At 46.8% G+C, this 5,847-nt stretch overlaps 1 protein-coding gene across 1 annotated transcript in view; it reads right to left on the bottom strand.

The window, feature by feature from the left end:
* Positions 1–3,816, bottom strand: part of SEMA3D (sema domain, immunoglobulin domain (Ig), short basic domain, secreted, (semaphorin) 3D) — a 174,159-nt gene extending 170,343 nt beyond the window's left edge. Inside the window, exon 1 of the mRNA XM_012721056.1 lies at positions 3,651–3,816. The gene's annotated coding sequence lies outside the window, so the exon portion shown is untranslated. The remainder of the gene's footprint in view (positions 1–3,650) is intronic.
* Positions 3,817–5,847: the final 2,031 nt, after the last annotated feature.

The following is a 5,847-nucleotide window of genomic DNA, read 5'->3' as shown; positions in this document are numbered from 1 at the left end:
TATATATATATATATATACATATATTAGTTTACTCTACACACATTTAAAGAGAGACAGGCAGACATATATCCTGGTTTTAGGGAAATAATAATTTTTCAAAATAGAAATATGGTTACTCTTATTTATTAAATAAATCACTTATTAATTAATAAGAATGCTTCCTAGGAAACATGTCATCAAATTGTTCTATCTCCTAGACAAAAGAGAACAGTGACATTTATTTTTCCCCCAAGATAGTGAAGCTGTACAAAGCATCTGAAAACATACTCATGTCATTAGCTAGTATCAGTTGGAATATTTTCCCCTTAAGACTGATAAATTGATTCGCAAACATATAGTAAAAATGAAGATGACTTATTTAAGTATCTTTACACCAGCAGTAAATAATGCTAGGCCACAGAGGTACCTGCTAACTCCAGAAGCCATCCTTAGAGGTACTTACAGGTGTTTGATAGCTAGCAATTCCCCTTGCCATGCAGTGAGAAAAAATGAAGAACAAGAGCTGGCGACCAGGAAACCTCCTGTCCTAATTTAATTCCAACCCTAAATGATATATTTCCTAGTTTTGGAAATGAAAAGACAAGAGAGTAATTCAGATCAGGGACTCAAATTCAGTCCTAAGGTTGATCTGTCACTGGAAAGAATATGTGCTTCCTCTGCCTTTGTAGTTGTTTATATTCCTGATTTTACCTGACACAAAAAATAATTCCCATTTCTACTTTTACCAGCCTTTTCACCACCCCTCCGTAAATGCACACACACACAAAAGACAATAACATCTCAGAATATCTGGTGTGTTTCCCATGCAGATACATGAAGAAAAACCATTAAAATATGCTTACAAAGACATTTCTGCAAAAAAGTCAGATATTTCTCTACCCTTAGTTTTATCCTTGGTTCTGTCAGTGTTGATTATAATTTCCTGATAATTACAAAACATTTTGCAAGCCAGACATTTTTTCCTGACCTTGCCTCTCTGAAAGTTATCAGGAAGGTAACAGGAATCAAATCACTATTCCTAAGTAAATGACAATATGCTCTTAGAACAAGTGGCACTAAAGTAACTTTTTAGGTATTCAGGTCATGAAGGCAATAATTAGAGTAAGGAAAATTTCATTGACCTCAGGAAAATTTTCCAACACAAACATGAAGTTACTATTACTAGTTCAAAAAGTGTATTTCCTTTGTTTAAATTTTTTTCTTTTACTTAATTATAAAAACCACTAATAATTTCTAAAAAGAACAATAAGATCTAACTGATATAGATTACTAATATACTTTATATATAATTCTAACTCTAGAGATTCCATTTGGTCCATACCCATTCTAAGTCACGTATCCCATTTAAATTCTTGGGTGTTCTTCCCATAGTAATTCACAGACACACATCATATTGACCTTAGAAAGGCCCTCCCTTTAAGTGGAGTTAAGGAATTCCTTGAAAGGAGACCCACAGTCTGGTAAACAGTCTCAGCTCTGCTCTTTAGCTCACATCTTACTATAGTAACTCTAAAATGAAAAAAAATCCATTTTTAAGAATTATGATTCTTTGTTAACACTGAAAAACCCAAAATAGGATACTACCCACTTTGAACTGTCTCTGCTTCTTCTCTCTTTAAAAAAAGAAAAGAAAAGAAAAAGAAAAGTCTACTTTGTGGGAAACAATTGGGAATACTAGTCTTCAGACTGAGAATGCACAAATCATGGGGGAATGCAATAATTGATAAATGATTCTTCCCTTCACCAATTTTCCATTTCATAAATGGCAAATTCCACTCGAAATGTTGGCAATCCAAACTAGTACCCTTTTATTGTTTCGGAGTTACCTCCTGACCCTATTCTTATCGCCTCCCACATCACCTTCCTGTATTTCCTGGCCTTTCTCTTTTAAGGATCAAGGTCTTTTCCCATCTCCCTGACCTGCACCATCATTTTGCAGCCAGTCAGAGATGAATGGGTTCTCTGGCCAGCTTTAGCTGTTAGAAGGAACCTCAGGGATCCCAATACTGAACAACAGCAAATCCTGGCTGGGGCTACTCAGTCCCAAACCCTATTCTTTCTGCTCATCCTCCTTTTTGTCTGGCCTCGGAGGAACTGGGAGAAGCGAAGGTATCACTGGAGTGATGACATGTGGCTCTCTTCCTTCTCCACCCTTCACATTTTTCTTTCCACGTGCGGAACCGGGAAAGCTCTGAACTGCTCTTGCCCTGGCGGTTGCCATGGTTACAAAATAGCAGCAGCTCTAAAGCCCGAAGAGTCTCATCCCATCTCCTTTACCTGCTCCCTCCCCAGTCCTTTCCACCGGGTTAGGGAATCTCCCCCGCCACATACACACACACCCATTTACACACATACACACACACACACACACACACACGAGTAGAAATATTTTCTGGCAGTTTTCTACCTTTATCCGCCCCCTTTTGCTTGTGCAAACAGCTTGACGCGCTAGAGAGGTCGGGAGGAGCTTTAATGAAGAAAAACTTGGGAAGAGTTGCCCTTATAACGCTTCATGCAGAGCTAAAAGGGAAAGTTAGCTTGTTTAACTCCGATCTCAGTAACTCGGAATTCGGGACGCCGGCGGTCCCAGCCGCTGGGCGCACGCTGGGGTGCAGTGTGCAGACAGTTAAGGAGCGGGCGTCTCCTTCTGTCAAGTCCCCTGCAAGCGCCGGGAAGCCAGCAAATCGTCTCCGCGCCGGAGACTGACCCAAGTCATCAGGGAAGGACAACCCACCAGGGTGGAAAATGGCCCTTGAGATGCCAGGGTAGTCATTTACATGTCAACTCGGGACGCCTCGGAAGAAGACCGGGGCGTTGGGGGGGTCAGGGGGAGGACACCCGAGGATTAAATTCACAGGGCTCAATTCGCAGCTGGAGTCCAATCCGGGCATTTCCACAGCAAGCCGGGCGGAGGGCTAAGGGGGATTCCCTGTTCCAGCCAGAGCGCCCGCTGCTCCGACCACACTCCCGGGACAGCCAACTTGGTGACCGCGGTCTGAGCCAACCCTTCTCCGCCAAGGGTCTAACTTGTAGGATTCCACCACCACGAGAGTCGCGAGCCCACACCAGGAAAAAGGCGTTGCCCATCCCTCCCCTAAAGCACCACAGCATAAACAACCACCACGGTCTCCCATCCCAACCCGCGTCCGCCGGGAGAAGGAGCCGGCAGGGGCGCGGACGCCCGGGCTCAGGTCCTCCCCGGTGGTCCCCGCCAAAGCGCCTCCAATGAACCTGCAGCGGGCGGAAGCCACCCGCACTTTTGAACGCGCTCTCCCCGCCGCAGGCGCGGAGGGAGCCAGAAAGCCAGAGTGTGCGAAGTTCTGGGCGCGCCTCGGAAGGAAAACTTTGCGAGGTTTTGGAAGCCGGGGGTTCAGCCCGGAGGTGGGACGGCGCCCCTGTCGCCACGCTGTCCCCAGCGCGGCGCGCACAGGCCGCCTGCACCTTAGCGCACGGGCTCCCCGTCCGCACCCCTCGCCCAGCGCGCTCACTACCCGTTGCTCGGGGTGCTTTTCCCTCCAGGGACGGCTCCGGGTCTCCCCGTCGCTCTGCTCGCCAGTTTGGACCCACAGCGACTCCCAAATCCAGTCTCCCCTGCCGGACACTGCGGGCCCTCCCCCTGAGGTAGCAGGTGACCCGAAGCCAGCGTTACCTGCCGTAAACGTTTCTCTCCCTCTCTCCTCTGCCTGCGGTCGTTCCGGGGAGCGAGGGAGGAGATGCCGGCTTGGGCGAGCGAGGCGAGGCGAGGCGCGGCGAGGCGGCTACAGGGGTGCAGGCGTGAGCTCCCGAGAGCCGCTGCCCTGGAGGAGCCGCGGAGCCGCCGGCGGCCCTGGCTGAGCGCGCAGACTGCGGCCGCAGAAGCCAGGCCGGGAGGTAGGGGGCGCTGCTGCCCCCACTCCGTGCGCCGCGCGGAGAGCGAGGCACCAGCTGGAGCTAGCGAGAGGCGAGTGTGGCTGGCGAGGAAAGGCACGCTCCGAGCGGGAGGGCGGCTTATAAGTTTGTGGTGTGACCGCAGCAGCTGTCCTGGAAGAGACTCGGTCGTTCTAAAAAAGGGATGCTCAGAACGCCGGGGATTACCTCTCCCCTTCCGATCTCCTCCCCCAGCCCGCGCCCCCTTCTCCTCTGCGCGCGCCAGTTCTCCCGGGTGAGCCCAAGTCCATCCCAGTCCGCGCGCAGGCTGTCAGCAACGCCAATTAAAAGTAGCTCTGGCCGCGCTCAGGGATGTTTTTTCCGGGCGGGCGCTCGGTCAATGAAGCCACCTCTGACGTCGGATTCCGCGGCCCAAGCCTTTAGGACCTGTTTTCTCTTGCATTCTATACCACAAAAGTCTCTGAAGACTTTTTGCGAAGAAACGAGGGGAATGGTTGACATCAAACATTGCCCTAAAACTAAACACATAAAAAAGAGTCCCTGTATTACACTGTATAAACCCCCTCAGCCACTCTTAGTGACCCTCAAAGAGCAGGCACGGGGGTGAGGGGCAGAGGTAAGTCTTACTTTAAGATGGCACCCAGGGAAAAAAACAAGCGAGGTGGGCAGAGGAGGTTAACAGACTGTAAGGCTACCTTTTCCTCTTGCTGGGTCAAGAGGAAAAAGAACAGACTGTAAGGCTACCTTTTCCTCTTGCCGGGTCAAAAGAAAAATATGTCGCTTATTCCAGTTTCGAGGTTCCCTTTGTGGATTTATTCACTCTTTGGTGTGGAATAAGGAATCTGGAAGTGTCTGAATATTACGGTGACTCCATACTGAAGTCTGAAACAATTTGGACGCTGGATCTTATTAAAGAAAAGGAAAAAAATGCAGACACAATAATTCTACAAATTTTACAAAACACTTGAATATGAATTTATTGTCGGCTTCCCTCAGGGACAGGAAAGGATCTGTGTGAATGAATACTTCTGAAGTTTAGGCCTTGTTAGCTGCCTGATAAATCCTTTGTGATTGGAGCTCCAAGTCCCTAGTCACACACCTTGCACTTATTAGTTTCAAACATAAAACTGACTTGAGGAAGAATCAGAGAAATGAAGAAGCCTCGGGGTCCTGTATTTGTCAGCTTGATTTAAGAGCACAGCTTGTAAGGTCCCAGAGCTCCTTTGGCGAATGACAGGGGTGTTTTGGTTTAGGGATAGTGAGCAGACAATGGAACAACTGGTAGGGGGGAGGAGATTCTTCATCCATCCTAGCCTTAGCAGCCTAGAGCTGAAGGCCACAGAGGCTAAATGAGTCCATTGAAGTTACAGATTGTTAGAGGCAGAGCCAGGCTCACAGCAGAATCAAATTTTCTAACTTTGAGGAAGGGTTTTTCCCCCAAGTTTCGTGCTGCCGCTTCTATATAACCTTAGTTTTGCTTTTAACCAGCCAACCCTATTATTTTCCTCTTTGGATACATGGAAATTTAAATCCATACAGACTACAAACTGAAGCAAATTTTTCCTGAGTGTTTTATATTCACTCTTAACTCACTCATAACCTTTGTGTGTTATTGAATTCATCTCAATTTTGTTGTGCTTTTTTTTTTTAATGTTGTCCTTCATTTCAGTTTGCAAGTTCTTGAAAGTAAGAATAAAATATCTTTTGTTTTCCAGAGCATAACATGCAGCTTTGCTCATGAGGGTCAAAGAGAAGTCGTTTTTGTTATTTGAATTCTCAATTTATTAGTTTTCTAATAATTTTGTCAGTTTACTGGCTAGAGTATTGTGCTTATTAGAACTGTGGTTAATTCAGGATTTCACATTTTCCTTCCTGTCTATATCTTAGCCTAATATACTCAAACCAAAAGACATCTCTCTTGTGCTACTATTTGAACCTTTTCCCCAGAGGCCCTACGGAATTAATTACTTCCTTCTTTT

This window comes from Condylura cristata, unplaced genomic scaffold (assembly GCF_000260355.1).
Source record: "Condylura cristata isolate star-nosed mole 26May11 unplaced genomic scaffold, ConCri1.0 scaffold00005, whole genome shotgun sequence".
NCBI lineage: Eukaryota > Metazoa > Chordata > Mammalia > Eulipotyphla > Talpidae > Condylura > Condylura cristata.
Note: the sequence above shows the minus strand (reverse complement) of the source record. Positions and strands in the feature narration are given on the sequence as shown.